The sequence below is a fragment of the Alexandromys fortis genome, unplaced genomic scaffold (assembly GCF_014885135.2).
Source record: "Alexandromys fortis isolate MF-2015 unplaced genomic scaffold, M_Fortis_MF-2015_v1.1 scaffold_20, whole genome shotgun sequence".
Classification (NCBI taxonomy): domain Eukaryota; kingdom Metazoa; phylum Chordata; class Mammalia; order Rodentia; family Cricetidae; genus Alexandromys; species Alexandromys fortis.
Genome location: NW_026067903.1, coordinates 8400418 through 8419440, shown reverse-complemented (window position 1 = coordinate 8419440; position 19023 = coordinate 8400418). Strand labels below are relative to the sequence as shown.

Here is a 19023-nt window from a genome sequence, read left to right as displayed (position 1 = left end):
TAGAGCCTGTATCAGGACAAGAAAAGCACTGATGGGGAGCTGGAGCTGGAATCTGTGGTGCTAGCTGATCCCCTTCCAGGAATCTCTAGGGCTGGGAAGATAAAGCTTCCCTGTAAAGCCAGCTCGAGGTAACTCTACAAAAACCTTCTAACTGCAGCCTTTCCACTGTAGGAAGGCAGGGGCTTTGTCTCCCTAACTATGGTGGTTTGAATGAGTGAGAATGTCCCCTTTGGGCTCATAGATTTGAATGCCTGGTCCCCAGTTGGAGGAACTGTCTGGGAAGGATTGGGAGGCATAGTCGTGCTGGAAGACGTATGTCACTGGGTATGGGCTTTGAGGTTTCAAAAACCCAACCCATTCCTATTTAAATCTCTCTTGTCCTGGTGGTTGTTGTCTCAAGATGTAAACTCTCAGCTGCTGCGTCAGTGTAGGGCCTTCCTGTGTGCTGCCATGGTCCCTGCTATGATCATAAACTCTAACCCTCTGGAACTGTGAGCCCAAGTTAGACGTTTTCTTTTATAAGTTTCCTTGGCCATGATGTTTGGCCACGGCAATATTAAAGTAACTGAGACACTAACAAAGTGTCTGTTGACATCAGCACTGCCTTCCCTGGGGTGCCGGGGTTCAGCTGGAGGCTGATCTCCTCATTTTCTGAGCACATTGCTCTAGGTGTTCTGATGGTTTTGTCTTGGTGGCCTCTGACACATGGATTTCCAAACGAACGCTGTGATAATTAAGGATCGAGGCCTTGGGAAATGCTATTTGAAAACTAAAGATTATATTTCTTAACTGTAATAATTTTATATTATTTTAGAAGTTAAGTTCACGTGGTTCATGCTTATGCCGTGTCAAGCCTATTGTTATCATTTTCTGTACTGACAACCTAAGGGAACTGTCAAGGTTTGACTTGATAATGCCTCTGCAAGCCATGAAGACACAGATGCCATTCCGTAGGGGTCACCGGGCAGCAGGCACATGTGGAAATAGGCTTAGTGAGGAAGCTAGCAGAAGGGTCCTGCTTCTAATGAATCATTTGCAACAGAAGCACTGAAGTGCACTGTTTAATGACAAGATGTGTTATTGGTGCTTACAACATCCAGAAGAACTGTCAGGCAGGAAATGATGTCTTTAGGGAGAGGAGACGATGGGGTAGAGAGAACTGTTTGGGTGTGTGGGGATTTACATAAGAGAAATGCATACAAAAGCAATCTGGAGAAGTTGACTGGGGCCATATATTCAGACAGCCACTGGTTTAAATTCCACTTGCTGTACTTCCCAGAGAAAGCCAGAAAAAATAAATCAATTTTTATTTATTTAAATACAATTTATTTTATTGAAATAAAATGATAAATTTTATTTAAAATGATAAAAATACGATGATTTTTGGAAGATTAAGAATGTGTTGTGTGTGCAGCAGGCTGGGGCACATGAGCTGTGACTGCAGTAGGCTAGGTAGGTGTCATGACTCAACTCTGACGTCCGTTATTAATAATAGTTCATCTGAGAACGGCCTTTGTCAGCTGGGTCCTGAAGGAGCAGCAGGAAGGAGGGAGACAGAGGAGGGCCGAGGGAGGATCAGAGGCTGTCCACAGCCTGGTGTGTGTTTGTGGGAGCAGGTGATGCGGGCTCCCCCACTGCTTGCATTTCTAGTAAATTGTCTGGGAGACCAGACGTTGTCAGTCAGCAGCGAGGAGACCGTTGGCTCCTTGTTTTGTGTGATTTCTCTGCAAACTTTTGAAACAGTCTGGCCGCTGCTAACCTTTCACCATTTCTCTGTCACCTGTAGACTGAATCTTCCATGTCTTCTGATGGGTGTAGTTAGCTGCAGTCACTTGTATGGGCTGCAGCCACCCTGTTCACCCTACCCAAACCTGTTCTTTTTATCGCTTCCTCATTTGGATAAAGTTAGTGCTGGCACGTACTGCTGCAAGAACAACTCTAGCCGTGGCTTGGAGATGGGATGAAATTGCATCAGGGTGATGACATGGTGAGATTGTATCAGATGGGATTGCATAGTGATCCGGAATTATTTGGATGGCTTTATGTGAAGCACTCCAGGCATTTGTAGGAGTGACTGTAATAAGACCTGTGAATAAGAAAGACTGGCAAAGTAACTGCAAAGAAGAATCAGAAGCTATGACAGCGACTGAGGGTGTAGCTCAGTGGTCAAGTGCTTGCTCGCCGTGCACATGGCTGTGGGTTTACATGCAAGGAGGAGGCGAGGAAGGCATGACTGTGTTCCTTTCTGCCGGCTCGTAGTGGCACTGCCTTCATGATGACAGGTCGTGTGGAATGCTTTGCCCTTCATGGCCTTTGACGGCTGTAACAGACTGGCTTGTTCTGAATTCATAATTTATACTTAAGAGTGCCTATAAGATGTATAATGGGGATCACTAATAGAAACTTAATTAATAATACATGGACTTCTTATGTCACTCCTTTGGGAAATTGGATGTCTCTAAAGCTGAGTAGGCAGCCATTTTATCCCGATTTTCTCCCGGTAAATGCATCTTGAGATTTATTTTCATCTCAGGGTCTGTCACTGGCATGTTTAGGGATCTTGAACCACACTGGAGCAGGAAAAACAATTAGCTCCTCCTATGTGCTTTAATATTTTTGACAGTACAAAACACTTTTTGATTTCTGAATGTCAGAGTCCTTAAGTACTGTATTCACAACTTTTTCATTGCTGTGAACCACATATCCGATAGAGACCAGAGGAGAACGCTGTATCTGCACTCTCTTACTGTGAGAGACATAGCAGAGCTGTCCAGTCATTGATGGTAGGAACATGTTCACACAGCTCAGGCAGGAAGGAGAGACAGTGCAGGCTGGAGCCAGGGCAGGTAGCACTGACTAGTCCCCAGTGAACCACCTCCTTTAGCCAGGCCCTGCCTCCTACACTTCACAGCCTTCAGACAGCACCACAGATGGGCAAGTCACTGGGCTTTCAATGTGGGGTACTGTGCAGGACTTACCAGATTCAAACCGTAGCGGTTTTCCTTGTTGTCATGCGGAGACTTGTATCCCTCCGTGTTTGCTTCCTGGGCTTTGTTCCCTGTGCTCTTTGCTGTTTTTCTTCTCGCTTAATTTCCCCAGCAGTCTTCGGGCAAGTGCTCAGTTTCCAGGGGAGGAAGTTTGCCAAGCTCATGCACCTGGTAGAAAGCAGGGCTGACATTTAAACCCAGGGTCTCTGGACTTGAGAATATTGGCGAGAAATGAGAAATTCTGCATTTTCACATTTGTGGTCAGCTCCCTGGTTATCTTAACCACACCGAGTCTCAGATATGCATACACAAAATCTTTGTGTTTTAAACAATCAGTCAGCCAGGCAGTGGTGGCACACACCTTTACTCAGGGGGCAGAGGCAGGTGGTTCTCTGTAAGTTGGAGGCCAGCCTGGTTTACAGAGTGAGTTCCAGGCCTGCCAGGGCCATACAGAGAAACCCTGTCTTGGAAATAAGGCTAATTAGCTAACTAAACAATTGTACCAGTCAAAACCTATTTTTAAATGATGCTAAAAGCAATAAATAAGCCCCAAATCTCATTTTTGCTGCGCATCTTATTGGCTTGCTCTTCCTATGCCAGGGAACCCAGGAAATAGGAACCTTTGTTCTGATGTCTCTTTGTTCAGATCTGTTCATGTAAGACAGCTCTCGGTCATAGGGACATCAAAGTTCCAGAATTAAAAACAAACAAACAAGCAAAAAACATTAAAAAACCCTCTATCTATTTCTGTTCTATTTTGCAGACTAGTTCTTTTTTAATATTGCAGCATGATTTCTTCTATTTCTGGCTTAGACCTCTCTCTGCACTTAGCTGCTAATGCTCCTGCTTCACTGTCTAACCGATAGCTTGCTTCCCTCCTGGCAGGAATATCAGTGTGGAGCTCCCCTTGGTTTTCTTACTTCTGAGCTCTTACTACCAGCCAGAAACTGGTTTACTGAGTGTGAAAATTTTGATTCAGAGGTTGGTTAATACAGGGGAGAAGAAACAGGCTTAGGCTTGGGGGGAATAAAAACATGTTAAGTTTGCAATGACCCTAACGAACGGTCTGTCTTAGAAGACGTGAGTCTGGATTTGGGAGCCATTTGTACAAAGATGTTATCAAATGCATGACCTGGATTGGGTGACCCAGGAAGTGAAGTTGCAGCTTGGGTGTCTGATGTGCGAGTTTGAGAACAGGGCCTAAAGCTGCTTCGGAATGAATACCTTTTCAGTGTGTTTCAAAGGCTTCTCTGTACACAGTGAACTTTCACTTAGCTTACGTGGAGAGATCCTTGTAAGGAGTAGAGTTCAGCCAGTCACAGCAGAGGGAGCAGGAAGCTACAGGCGGCCAGCTTTCCAGATCGGGCGCAAACAAGGTAATTGCTGGTTTCTGTGCCTCGCTCCGCTTTCTGTGTCCACTCCTTTCTTCTGCTGTAAGTAGAACCTGAGCGTGTGATAGAGGGAAACATCATGGAACAGTTCTGTCTGGCACCTAGACTCTAGAATTGTAAAAAGTGCTTTTTAGGATTTGGTTTACTTTGCTCTTAGCCAGGCGCGGTGGCTCGTGCCTTTAATCCAGTCACTTGGGAGACAGAGACAGGGGGATCTCTATGAGTTTGAGGCTACCCTGTGCGTTCCAGGAGAGCTGGAGTTACATAGTGAGCTACTCATCCCCCCCACTCCTCCAAAGAAAGATTTGGTGTTCTCTGTTCTTTTAACAGGGGTGTGATTCCCGTATAATCTCCAATTCTCCCCTTGGAAATAGAAATAGTTTAAGCAGAGATGAATCCAGGGCTCTTGGGTTTGATTTCAGGATATCGTGTTAGATCAAGAAAGGCTGTTCAAGTAGAGACGAGAGAAAGTGGCAGGAGAGGATTTTTCCAGACATATCCCTTACTTTTTGCCTTCCTGTGTCCCCTGTGAAACCAGTTCCGTGCCTTGCTCTTCTTTTCTGTTGATTTCTGTTTGGTGTCTTGGAGATGTTTTCCTCCTGTTTGACTGCCCTGCGCCTTAGGTGATTGTACCTCCACAGGATACTTTGGGACATTGCATAGCCTTAATTTTTTATAAATTAACATTAGTAACATTTTAGCACACCAAGCTTGCCGGCCGAGCACAGGTCCTTGATCTTTATTATTTTCTATTATAAATGTGGCTGGGTGTCGTCTTTCTGTTCTTTTCCTGCTTATGTTAAGTGGACTTCCCTTTCCCTTTCCTTTTCAAATATTCAGGACTGGGCAGCTAGCTAGCTTTATTTGCATAACCTCAGGACACTTCCCCCTTCTGTGGAGGCTTGACTGCCCAGCCCACAGGTAGGCTAATTAATCAGCAAAGGCAGGGTTCTTAAAGAGATCCTCTGCTCCCTTTGCCTCTTTGAATTTCTTCTTTCTTTCTTTCTTTCTTTCTTTCTTTCTTTCTTTCTTTCTTTCTTTCTTTCTGTCTCTCTTTTTTTCTTTCCTTTCTCCTTTTCTTTCTTTTCTTTTTTCTTTTGGTTTTTCAAGACAGGGTTTCTTTGTGTAACAGCTCTGGCTGTCCTGGAACTCAGTTTGTAGACCAGGCTGGCCTTGAACTCACAGAGATGCCTCCCAAGTGCTGGGGTTAAAGGCACGTGCCACCACTGTCTGACTGCCTTTTTGCATTTCTAAAAAATGAATTTATTGAGGGAAATCAAAATTTCCTTTGGTAAGGGCCTAACAAGAATTTTATTTTTAAAGATTTATTTACTTATTATATTATGTGTATTGGTGTTTCACTTGTATGCATGTCTCTGTATCGTGTGAGTATAGTGCCTGCAGAGGTCAGAGGAGGGCTTCAGACCTCTGGAACTGGAGTTATAGAGAGTTGTTAGCTACCATGTGAGTGCTGGGAACTGAAGCCGAATCCTTCAGAAAGTGCTCTTAGCCACTGAGCCTAAAAAGAATTTCATTAAAGGATGTCCAGAAGTTCACCAAGTTTCTCGTGCTCATTACTATGCTAGTCTTTTTAGGTTTATAATTTATAGATATCTCTAAAAGATTTTACTTATCTTAATAGGTTATTAAAAGTCTGTAAATAATTGGTGTACCACACACAGCATACAGGACAAGCAAGTTCTTTTGCTGTTGTTTGTTTGTTTTGGTTCTTTGAGACAGGATTTCTCTGTAGCCTGTCCTGGAACTAGTTCTTGTAGAGCAGGCTGGCCTCAAACTCACAGTGATCCTCCTGCCTCTGCCTCCTGAGTGCTGGGATTAAGGCATGTGCTAGCACTGCCTAGCCAAGACAAGCAATTTCTCCTCCATGAATAGTGCAAGTAAACACATTCTTTAGTCTCCCAGACTTTATGAAACCAACATGAACTTGGTAACGGACTCGTGTGCTTTGCTTAGAGACAAGAATCATGGCTTGTAAGTTCTGTTTCTCTTGGAACATTTGACCATGGCAAAGCTTCCTGACATTTGTTTGTTTGTTGTGTTGGGGCCATCTATTGCCTTAAGAAATATTCCTTAACCACTAAGCAAAATAAACTTTGACCACCCAGTCATTCCCACTTCAGTTTTTGTGGATAGCTGGATCCAGGGACTGAAAAGCAAGGCCCCTTCTAAGCTAACCTGGGTTATCATCTTACCTCTGAACAGAATAATCTGCACATTGCTCTGGGAAGATGTGTCTCAAGCCTTCTACTTTAATGAATACAGCCATAGATTCTCTTATTCTGCTGTTAAGGTTTAATAGACACCTTTACCTGAGATTCGGTCATATTGACCATTTCATCCTAAAGATTGTATTGCATTAAAGTGGATGACGTTTAGCTCATCTGTGTACCTCTTGGTTCTCAGGTATCAAAAGCTATAGAGCCCGAGGGCATGTGAGAGGTCCTTGGATTTGGCGGCTCCTGTCTCCAGATTCTCTTTCCCAATACACGAGCCACAAAGCCTCTTAGTACTTAGTAAAGTGTCCGTACTTCATAACTTTCTTTTCTGCCTTCCCAGTTCTTTCTCTCTGAATCTTTTTTTCTTATCTCTAATTCTTAACTTTTCAGATATTAATGGCTTCAACAACTCTAAACCACTCCACGGGGCTGGCTTCTTTCAGTATTACCCATTTCCAGTTCTGGGAGAATATGTGGTTCAAGAAAGTCAAAGTATGGAAATCCAAACCGAATTTATCATGAGCTCCGGAAGAGAAGAGGCGGTTCTAGAAATGATAGTAGTGTTTCAGGAAAATTATTCCTTTGCAGTAGCTCTTGGTGGTTCAGTAGCAGTTGTTGTTTTCAAAATCTATTCATATTCATTATGTTATTTAACCTGACTGTACATTATTTACTGAGTTCATCAAACTGCGTGAGGAAATGGCCAAAGGTCATATGGCTAGATATGTTTTGAGGAGTTCTTCCTTAGATAACGCATAGGAGATTGGGATTTTGGGATGAGAGATTTTGGTGGAGAAGACTACAGATGAATAGAAATAGGGGAATTAGTCATCTTTTAATGTGACTCTTTTTTAAGAAGTACCTACCTATACATCTTTGAGAGCCTGATCATGGCCTGCATAGTCTCTACTGTCCATTCAGGGCTACGATGGGCCGATACTCTAGAATTATCAAGTCCACTCTGATGAGGTGTGTGTAGTGTGTGCTCCAGCCTCCACACGTCTCTACGTTCAGATCAAATGGTAATATACACGTACACAGTCATCCCCAGTGCTGGGGGAGGCACTGAGACTCGCAGCATCATCATTGGCCCGTCCATTCGTGCACCTCTGCATCACAAAGTGGATGAGGATCAGGTATCTAAGTTAACCTGATGTTAAAATTAAGTTTAAATCCCTGTACACTGTTTTTGGGAAAGTAAGATGGTACAGTAGCTATGGAAAACTGACAGTCCTAAAGAAGAGAAAAGATAATCCGCTTCTGAGTTATATCCCAGTGAACTGAAAGGATATAAAGAGGTAGTGTCTGCTCATGTCTGTAGCTGGGTCATTTATGGTAACCAAAAAGTAATACGTTATGTGTTCATTGATAGATTCATGGTTGAATCCAATATAGTAATATGTATTTATGAGTATTAGTCTTAGAAGTACAGGAATTCTGAGGCATGCTGCAATACGGGCAGACCGTGAGACTATAATGCTGAGTTACAGAAGACACAGGGTGTGTGGGAGGAGAATGGGAGATTTTTAGTGGATAAGACTTTAGTTTTGAAAGGTGGAAAGAGTTCTAGAGATTGCACAACAATATGAATAAATTGAGCACTTCTGAATTGTATTCTTAAAAGCTAAATTCTGTTATGTGTATTTTACTATAATTTAAAACATGTTTAATTAGGGCAACAGTAGCAGAGGAGTCAGAACATCTGTTGAGTAAAGATCTCAAACAGTAAGAACACACACTTAGCTTATTTTCAAATGAAGCTGTTACGAAGCACAAAAGGCACGGATGGAACAAGAAGTAATTCCGAGTAGCGAATGTAAGTCATAGGCACACTGCAACTGGAGGACATGTCCTTCTGCACGTAGTGTGGCATGATTGACTGATATCAGATGATATATTAGTTACTTTTCTGTTGCTGGGTTGAGACACAATGACTAGGGCTGTTTTTAAAAGGATGAGTTTATTAGGTTTACAGTTTCAGAGGATAGGTCCATGACCATCAAGAAGGAGAGTGTGGCTGTAGGCAGGCATGTCAGTAGAGCAGTAGTTGAGAACTCATTTCTTGATCTACAAGTACAAGGTTGAAAGAGCTAACTGGGAATGGTGTGGGCTTTTGAAACTGTAAATTCTGCCCCAGCAATACACCTCCAACAAGGCCCTGCCTTCTAATCCTTCCCAAACAGTTACAACAGCTGGCAATCAAGCATCCAAATAAACGGGCCTATGGGGGCCATTCTCATTCAAACTACCACATATGAAAAGACATGGGTGAAATGAAATGATAGTTGGCATAGCATTATTACCAGTAAAATGAGAGAATCTCTTATGGTAAATTTTCAGTTGAAGTTTTAAGAGTTATGGTGTCGTTTCCGTATGAGTTAATGCATTATATCATAAGACTATTGATAAAAAAATGAAATTTGGATAGCAATTCAAAAGATTATTTCATGATCATGTTGTATTCTTATAGCAAAAAAAACTGTTGAAAGATTTTATTTAGAAAATATTTAAGGAGATATTAGAGTAAGGTTTTTCAGGAGAAAGAAAATGTAGATACAAAATCAGAATTTTAAATAAAATCTCCATAATTCCAAGATTGAATTAGAAATAACAACTTGAACACAGAATTAATTTGTTTAAAAAATTTGCATTGAAAATTTGGAAACAATGAATAATTCACTGACATGCCCACATTGTGGTATCTTGTAAAAGCTCTGTGGGTGTGTACATGTGTGTGGTGTGTGTGCATGCACATGGAGGCTGCAAGTTGGTGTAGAGTGCCTTCCGTGATTGTTTCTTCACCTGTTCTTTTTTTTCAGGATTGCCCACTGAGCCAGGTCTCACCGAATCACTTAGACTGGCTAGCTATTGAGTCCCAATGATCTTTTTGTGTCCCCTCCTCTCAGCAATGAGGTTATGGACTTTCATGGCTGTACCCAGCTTTTATGTGGGTGTCAGGATCCAGACTTAGGTCCTCACACTTGCACATTAGGCATGCTACAAATTGAGCCATCTCCTCAGCCCTTTTTTTACTCTTTTGAAAACGAGCAAGCCTATTATCGTTTTTATTTCTATAGCTCACCCTTTCAAAGCTCCTGAAATTAAGCTGGCTGTTGCTCCTTAGGAATCAAAGCATTCATACCTGGAGAGCCTCACTTCTGTTCTGCCTTAATTGAGATTTAGAATTAGTTGAACAAGTAGCTAGCTGTCTTTTATTTTGCTTTTGTTTTCAGTGGAAATGCTAGGCAGTATTGATTGGAGCTTGCTAGGCTCATTAATAGGCACACAACTGAAGACAATGCCTGCCCCTCTCCCAGAGTCCATCAGTGGTCGGTTGTTCAGTAGGGAATAGTAGGGCTCTGTAGGCCCCGCCCTCATCTGTGATTGACTGTTGACAGGTCTAGTCTTGTGCAGCTCCATTGCACGCAGCTGCAGCTGCTGTGAGTTCATGATTGCATTGGCTCTGCCAAGCCCAGATGTCATCATTTTACAGCCCTTCTTCCTATCTTCCCGCTGTTATGTTATGTCTGCCTCTTCCTCTGTGATGTATTCTGAGTTGCTCAGCTCCTTGGCCATCAGTTATTCTCAGCATCTTGAGCAACTATACCTCTTCTGCATTAATTGCCATTCATCATGAAGAGAAAGCTTCTTTATTTAAGGCCTCAAGTAGCATTTGTCTGAGGGTAAATATAAGAATTTATAAGACATATTAGTGCTGTGTCAATTTTATTAAACACCCATGGAAAATTTTCCCCTAAGATGTCCTCTGCCATAAATTTTTGACTGGATTTACAGTACCAGGCACAAATTCCCCCTTGTGGTCCAGGCCTTTCATCCAGAGTGGTTAGATACTTTACAACAGCCATGCTACTATTGCACCCCAGTGAGCCCATCTTGCCTGATAGGTTAGTGGTTATAGCTCACAACTGGTAGGATTGTCGATGCCTTTTCTTGCCCAGCAGCCTGTATGACACCTTCTGGTACTACAAAAGCTGCCTAGCATGGGGACGCTTACAGCTCAGGGTCATCCTAATTCTTGTATTTCAAGCAACCATAGTGTCTTGTAATGCAACCTCATAGTCTGATTAAGGTGAGCAACCAAGAGAAATGGCCAGAGCCAGTATTGTTTTGGGGTACGTGAGGGGCTCAGTGACCAACACCTAGTCAAAGTAAGGGGGCTAGAGAGACAGCATATTGGTTAAGAGCACTTGTTGCTTTTCCAAAGGACCCAGGTGATTCCCAGCACCCATATGCCCCCTTCTAACCTCCGTAGGCACTGTGTGTGCACGGTGCACATATAAGCACACAGGCAAAACACTCATACACATAAAAATAAATACATCCTTGAAAAAAAATAAGTGAAAGGCCATTATGATAAAAAGAAAAACATTGAAGGGAGAAACTAAGGAAGACATTATTAGATGCAAAGGTTTTTTTTTATTCGAATGGCATGGAAGAAATAATATTGTAAAAATTGCCATTCCACCAAGTAATCTAAAATTTAATGCAGTCCTATTTTAAAAAATTCTAGAGTTTCCTCCAGACATCTAGAAAAAAAAATATTAAAGTCTATGTGAAAACACAGAAGGCCAAGAGTATCCAAAACAATGGAGGACAGAAAGAACACTGTGGGAGGCGTCAGCGCACCTGACTTAAACTGGTAGTTTCAGTCACTGGAAACCCAGGCCCAGAACATTTGGTGTTTGCTGCAGTTGAAAATACAGTTGAAAAACTGTGCTGCAGAAAGTTCTAGGACGAAACTCCTAGTCCCTTCAGTCAGTGCATTGTTAACCTGTAGAGAAAGAGACTCCACGATCTCTCAGCCAAGTGTACCATGCATGCAATGTGTGTTGAACACACCAGTGTCACACAGGACTTCTTGACAAAGTCAGAGACATACGAAGCCTTTGGATATTTGAATTAATATGTTTTGCTCACCACAGCATTGAGATTTTGGAGCAAAAGCAACTAAAAAACTATGGTCCCCCCAAGGTTTAGAGATGTTCATTAAAATGTTTAGTAATAAAATAACACCCCTGTGATGGTCTTCAAGACAATCTGTGTCTGGTTTCAAACCTAAGGTTCCTGGTGTCTTATGTCTTAAAGCTTTCCGTGCGGTGGCTCACACCTGCAGTCCCAGCACAAGGAGCCGAAGTGGGAGATTTCTGAGAGATGAAGTCTGGCCCAGCTACAAAGTGAGTTCTAGGCCAGGCGCTCTCAGAACGTAAGTAAACCTAAATAAAGCTGCAACAAGCACTAACAGCCCTTTATAGTAAGTTTATAGCTTGTGCTCTTTGTTTCAGTGAGTTGGTTTTTTTTTTTTTCCTTAAAATAAACCTGACTCTCTGAAGAAGCTTCCAGATTTCAGTTTCTCAGAAGGTTTTTTAGAAAACAGAGGGAACACTGTTGTCACTGCAGTATTTTGAAGAGTTTTATTTATTTTCTTCTAACAAAGAACTCTTTGCTTATTTGACTTTTTTCTTAGGAAAAACCTAAACAACATATTATCAAATGGCATATAGAATATGTGTATTATTTCAAACTTAAGTAATGTAAAGAAGGTATTTGTGTGTACCATTTAAAACTTAAATAATGTAAATAAATGAGCATGGTATTTCTAATATTTAAAAATGAATCCTTTCCTGAAAAGAATTTTTATTCTTATCACATTTACTATGGCAAAAATAAGAATATTATTTAAAACAAGCAAACTTGGAAGAAAGTGCGTGGCACACTTTGAGTAAACATAGGTTTCTGAAAAGGCAGATGGCACCTGTTTGAACGTTTCCCCCATAAGTAGAATTATTCTATTCCCGTACTTCTTTATCCTCGCAGATTATATTTCTCTTCCCACAGAACTCATGAAAGTTTAATGATGCCTAAAATGCAAGCTATCGCGTTGCCTGATCAATCTGTCCATCTTGAATATTGGCATCTCATCCATTATGCGGCTCAGTTCGGGGGACCGGTTTACAGCGTGGATTGTTTCCTTCCATTTCACTGCTCGTATTTCTACATATCCTCTGCTAATCAATCGGCCAGAGAATGAGTCACACTGTTTTTCAAGCTCTATTTAAAGCTTAATTAAAGTTCCAGTGCTTGTCTGAGAATTTTATTTGTTTTATTTAGCTTTATTAGAAATGGCACAAATAGTTGAGTGTATTTTTTTTTCTTTTTAGCTGCTTCTCCTGATGCGTTTACCCTCTCTAAAACAAAATAGTTGTGTGTTGGCATTTAAGAAACTGAGCTGCTTGCAGGACGTGGGCTTTCATAATTTCATGACTTGCAGCCACAGAGTCTTACTATGTGTAGCCCTGGTTGTCTAGGAACTCACTTTGTAGACCAGGACGGCCTCACTATTACAGAGATCTGCTGCCTCTGCTTTCCCAGTGCTGGACTAAATGTGCTTCACCATGCTATAATAAAAATAATCTTTTTTTTGTTATTGTTTTTTTGTCCTGGAACTTGCTCTAGACCAAGGCTGGCCTCACACCCAGATCCGCTTGCCTCTGCCTCCTGAGTGCTGGGATTAAAGGCATTTACCACCACTGCCTGGCCACAAAAATGATAATTTTTAAACGGGCAGCCTGTGTGTAGAAAAGGAATCCATTATTTTTTTGGTAGCCATTTCCCTTGTACTGTGGTGTTAGTTGTTGTGACGTATCATTTTCAGCCTTTTGTCCTCATTCCCTATTCCAAGGAGGCTAAAATTATTGAGCATAAACTTTTATCCCAGGTGTTCCAAAGTCAAAAATTCCACCTGAGTACACTCCTCAAAGTGAAATTCTTTGTTTACTTCAGCTTTGTGGAAAAGGTATTGAGAGATCAGTTGAGATTCTGGCATCTTTGTTTCTTCTCCTTCCTCCTCTTGGGAGCTTTTCCTCCCTCTGTGACATGAAAATCAACCGCCCATTTAACACAGTCTGATTAGAGTCAGGCTTCATTTCTTTCACTGTTGACAGGTGACAGAAGCAGTGGTCCTTCACGGAGAAGTCACTTGGGATCTACACAAGACTGTGGAGGCAGTATAAAATCTTGAGTATGGTTGAACAGCAGAATTTTGAACCCTATTTTTTTTTTTTTTTTTAAGAAATACAACTATGTGTGGCCTGGATCTGAGAGGTGCAAGTCTGTATTCATGGCACTTTTGAGTCCAGAACATTATGGGTTTTAGGCCAGCCTGGGCTACATAGTGAGTACTGTCTTAGAATAACCAAAACAAACAAGCAAATAATAACAAATGAACTATTGGGTCTGCAAGGCGGAAAGTGGGGTGTAAAGATGAGTCTGCTGGATGCAAGGCACCCTCTGACAAGCTCTGGAGGTTGTCTACTGTTGCGCTGCAGTCTTGGGGGGCTTTTACTTGCTCTTTCATTTCTTTAGGTGTATAAAACTTCGAGAAGGATAGTATTCTGTATTGCTACGCATTGAGTAAGTGCACCACTAATTGATGTTTTCCAGTATCTTTTGGGCTAACTACAACTCCCAGTGAGCTGGGAACGGCAGCAGGGCTGTCTTAGAGACACACTGAAGTTGTTTCTTCCATAGTGATTTTTTTCATCATAGTTCGTTCTCTCTCTTTCTTTCTTTCTTTCTTTCTTTCTTTCTTTCTTTCTTTCTTTCTTTCTTTCTTTCTTTCTTTCATCTTACAGGAGAGAGACTGCTTTGTTTTCTAAACTTTAGCCCCAAGGACTTGTGGGATTATAATAAATATTTAACTGTCTCTTATCTATTTTCTGAGTAGCCACTGGCCGGCTTTTAGGGAGTAAGGGAGAGTTGTAAGGTGAGAAGTCAGAGCAAGGGTGAGCGGAAAGGAGAATTAGAAACTCAGCTGTGGGGACAGATTGCCAAGGTCACTTGTATTTTATAGGCTCCACTTAGCTTTCTTTGTATTCATTTGAAAGGTATGCGGTTATCATGGCAGTGGAAATTACATTGTGCTCGTATATGGTCAGTGATTGTTTAATTCAGTGGATTAAGCCCAGTGAGCTAAGCTAAGTCTTTTAGGAGACATGAGCATTATGGTGGACACTCTTAGCAGTGGCCAAGTGTGCATTCCAGAGCAGCACTGTCTGAAGTGATTGTGGCTCAAGTCTCAGATCCCAAAGCCCAGTGCTTTGGGGGAATCTATGACTTAATTTTCTCTATTATAGGAATGTGGTCATAACATTTAATATTACATTGTCAGCCGGGCAGTGGTGGCACACGTCTTTAATCCCAGCACTCGGATTAAGAGGCAGGCGGATCTCTGTGAGTTCGAGACCAGCCTGGTCTACAAGAGCTAGTTCCAGGACAGGCTCCAAAACCACAGAGAAACCCTGTCTCGAAATACCAAAAATAAATAAATAAATAAATAAATAATATTACATTGTCGATTAATGTAGTGGATTTTCATGAGTTTAGAAAATTTAATTCGTCAGTGAATCATAGATGGCCTTAAAAATCACAGAGCATGGGTTTGGGCAAAAAGCATGTAGAGAATATAGTCTTTACTATACTGGGAACTCTGTAGTCTATCTAGAGCGCTTGCTTTCTTGTTGGTGCCACACTCACTTAACCTGGTCGTCACAGATGGCTTAGCACAGTGCTTGCATGCACTATGGGGGAAAAGATTGCCTAAGTTTTCCACCCTACCACAAACCTATGCACGGCCCTTTCCTGTGTGGCTCGACTCATGAATTCAGCACCACATGTAATACGCTTTTCAGTAAGGCAAATAATCCAACCAGTTGTATTTCTAGGACAATGTACAGTTATTTTATTTTTTTAAAAAGATTTTTCTCTCATAAAATACATCCCAACCACAAATTTTTCTCCCTTCACTTCTCCTAGTCCCCCCCCTCTTTTTCTCTTCCCACCATCCACTCACCCTTCAACTTTCAGAAAAATAACAGTCCTCTAAGAGACAAGAACAACACATAGGAAAATAAAATACAATAAGACAAGGCAAAGCTCTTACAATGAGTCTGGACAAGGCAACCCAAAAGGAGGAAAAGAGCCCCAAGAGCAGGCAAAAGAGTTAAAGACACCCACTCTCAAGTTCAGAGTCCACAAAAACACCAAGCTAGGGACATATATGCAGAGGACCTGGTGCATACCCCTGAAGGCCCCATGCTTGCCACTTCAGTCTCTGCGGGCCCATATGCTCCATCAGTCAGTCTTGTTCTCCTGGTATCCTCCATCCCCTCTGATACCTATTTCCTTCCACTCTTCTGTGGGGTTTCCTGAGCTCCAAGGAGAAAGATCCAGTGGAAACCTCTAACTTAGACTGTCTCTACATAACGTCTAGTTGTGGGTCCCTGCACCTCCTCCCATCTGCTGCTGGAGGAAGTCTTTTTGATGACTGGACAAAGCACCCATCTATTAATATAGCAGGATATTGTTAGAAATAATTTCATTGGTTTTTGTTTATTTGTTAGGGTTAGACCTGTCTTGTTTGGTTCTACCATAGGTCTCTGGGCTATCCAGTTTCAAGTTCCTAGCTATCCAAGCAGTGTAAGGTATGGGTTCTTCCTTGTGGAGTGGGCCTCAAGTTAAATCATTGTTGGCCACTGCCACAAATTCTGTGCCACCATTGCCCCAGCACATCTTGCAGGCAGGACAGAGAGTGTAGGTCAGAGGTTTGTAGCTGGGTTGGTGTCCATGCTTCTCTTTTTATATCCTGAAGAATACCTTCCTGCACCAAAGAGATTGTATCTTAGGAGCAAAGGCTCCATACAGGCAACAGTTCTGCTCCGTGTTCAGTGAGCTGTGTGGATGCTGTCATTAGCAAGGGAGGCTCTGCTGTCAGTTTGCAGAGAGTGATCCTATGTCCTAGCATCAGCCTGGGTTGTTTGGATATCTCCACAGGACCCCCTTGGCCAACAGCTCTACCAAATGGAGCCCATTCCCGTCACTGGGAGCCTTGTCTGCTACAAGAGATAGGCCATTTCAGATTTCTTATCCCTCATTACTAGGAATTCTCACTACTCTCTCCTTTATAGATTCCAAGAAGTTTCCACACTGATGCCAAATACTACCCAATTCCAGTTCTCTTTCCCCGCACTCTCCCCCCCCCCTCTTTCCATCATATCTCCCACACCTGATCCCTCCTATTTCTGTCCCCACCTGTCTCCAGTCCTCCGCAAAAATACATTCTCTTTTCCCTTCCTGGGGAGATCCATGTATACCCCCTAGGGCAGTGGTTCTAAAACTGCCACCCTTTAATACAGTTGACCCCAACCATAAAATTATTTTTGTTGCTACTTCATAATTATAATTTTGCCACTGTTATGAATCGTAATGTAAATATCTGTGTCTTCCAGTGGTCTTAGGCAACCCCTATGAAAGGGTTGTTTGACCCCTAAAAGGGGTGTCAGTCCACAGGTTGAGAACTGCTACCATAGAGTCCTCTTCTTTACCTAGGCTCTGTGGGTTTATGAATTGTAGCTTGGTTATCATTTACTTAACAGCTAATATCTACTTATAAGTGAATACACACATGTTTGTCTTTCTGGCTCTGGGTTACCTCACTCAGGATGATTTTTTTTTCTAATTGCATCCATTTGCCTGCAGATTTCATGATGTCGTGTCCATTGTGTAAATGTACCACATTTTCTTTATTTTTTGGTTGAGGGGCTTCTAGGAGGTTTCCAATTTTTGGCTATTATGAGTAACCACAATGAACATAGTTGAGCAAGTACCCTTGTGGTAGGATGAAGTGTCTTTTGGGTATATCCCAAAAGTGCAGTAGCTGGGTTCTTGAGGTAGATAGATTCCCAATTTTCTGAGAAACTGCTCTGTTAGCATAGTGACTATACAAGTTTGCACTCCCAGCAAAGGAGGAGTGTTCCCCTTGCTTCACATCCTCATCAGCATGAGCTGTTACTTGTGTTTTTGATCTTAGCTATTTTGACATGTGTAAGATGGAACCTCAAAGTAGTTTTGGTTTGCATTTTTTCCCTGATGGCTAAGGATACTGAACATTTCTTTAAACATTTTTCAGCTATTTGGGATTCCTCTATTGAGAATTCTCTGTTTAGATCTATCGAGAATTCTCTGTTTAGATTTACTGAGAATTCTCTGTTTATATACCCCATTTTTAAGTTGAGTTATTTGGTTTCTTGAGTTCTTTATATACTTTGGATCTTAGTTGTTTAACAGATGTGCAGTTGGTGAAGATCTTTTCCATTATGTAGGCTGCCACTTTGTCTTATTGATGGTGTCCTTTGCCTTATAGAAGCTTTTCAGTTCCACAAGTCACATTTATTAGTTGTTGCTCTTATTGCCGGCACTGTCAGTGTTCTGTTAAGTCTTTTCCTGTGCCAGTGCATTCAAGGCTGTTCTCCACTTTCTCTTCTACCAGGTTCAGTGTATCTGGTTTTATGTTGAGGTCTTTGATCTACTTTGACTTGAGTTTTGTGCAGGGTGACAAATATGGATCTATTTGCATTCTTCTACATGCAGACATCCAGTTTGGCCAGCACCATTTGTTGAAGGTGAAGATGCTGTTCTTTTTCCAGTGTGTATTTCTGGCTTCTTATAAAAAAATCAGGTGTCCATATGTGTCTAGATTTATGTCTAGATCTTCAGTTTGATTCCATTGATCAGCATGCCTGTTTTTAGGCCACTACCATGCAATTTTTATTACTCTTATTCTGCAGTACAACTTGAAATCAGGGGTGGTGATGCCTTCAGCAGTTTTTTTATTATTTAGAATTGTTTGAGCTATTATGGGGTTTTTGTTTTTCCATATGAAGCTGAGAATTCCCCTTTCAAGGTCTGTGTTGGAAATTGGATGGGGATTACATTGAATCTGTAGATTGCCTTTGATAGGATAGTCATTTTTACTATGTTAATCCTATTGATCCATGAACATGGGAGATCTTTCCATCTTCTGATATCCTTTTCAATTTCTTTAGTGTCTAGAAGTTTTTCTCATATGTTTTTCACTTGCTTGGTTAGATTTATAACAAGTTTTATTATTATTATTATTTGAGACTGTTTTGAAAGGTGTTTCTGGTTTCTTTCTTAGTCTGTCATTTGTATATAGGAGGGATAATGTTTATTATTATTATTTTTTTTAGTTAAATTTATATTCAGCCACTTTACTGAAAGTGTTTATCAGCTGTAGGAGTTCCCTGGTGTTATTTTTTAGAGTCCCTTCTGTGTACTAACATATCATCTGCAAATAACAATACTTGGACTTCTTACTATCAAATTGTATCTCCTTCAATTGTCTTATTGCTCTAGCTAAAACTTCAAATAGTATATTGAATAGATATTGTCTTGTTCCTGATTTTCGTGAAATTGCTTGAGTTTCTCTCCATTTATTTTGATGTTGTCTATAGGCTTGCTGTAAGTTGCCTTTATTATGTTGTATGTCTTGTATCCCTAACCTCTTCATGTATATCATGAAGGGGTGTTGGG

The 19023-nt window shown here is 41.4% G+C and overlaps 1 protein-coding gene across 1 annotated transcript in view; it reads left to right on the top strand.

Annotated features, from left to right (window-relative positions):
* LOC126496922 (uncharacterized) overlaps positions 1 to 19023 on the top strand; it is a 95322-nt gene that overhangs the window by 49172 nt on the left and 27127 nt on the right. The window lies entirely within an intron of this gene.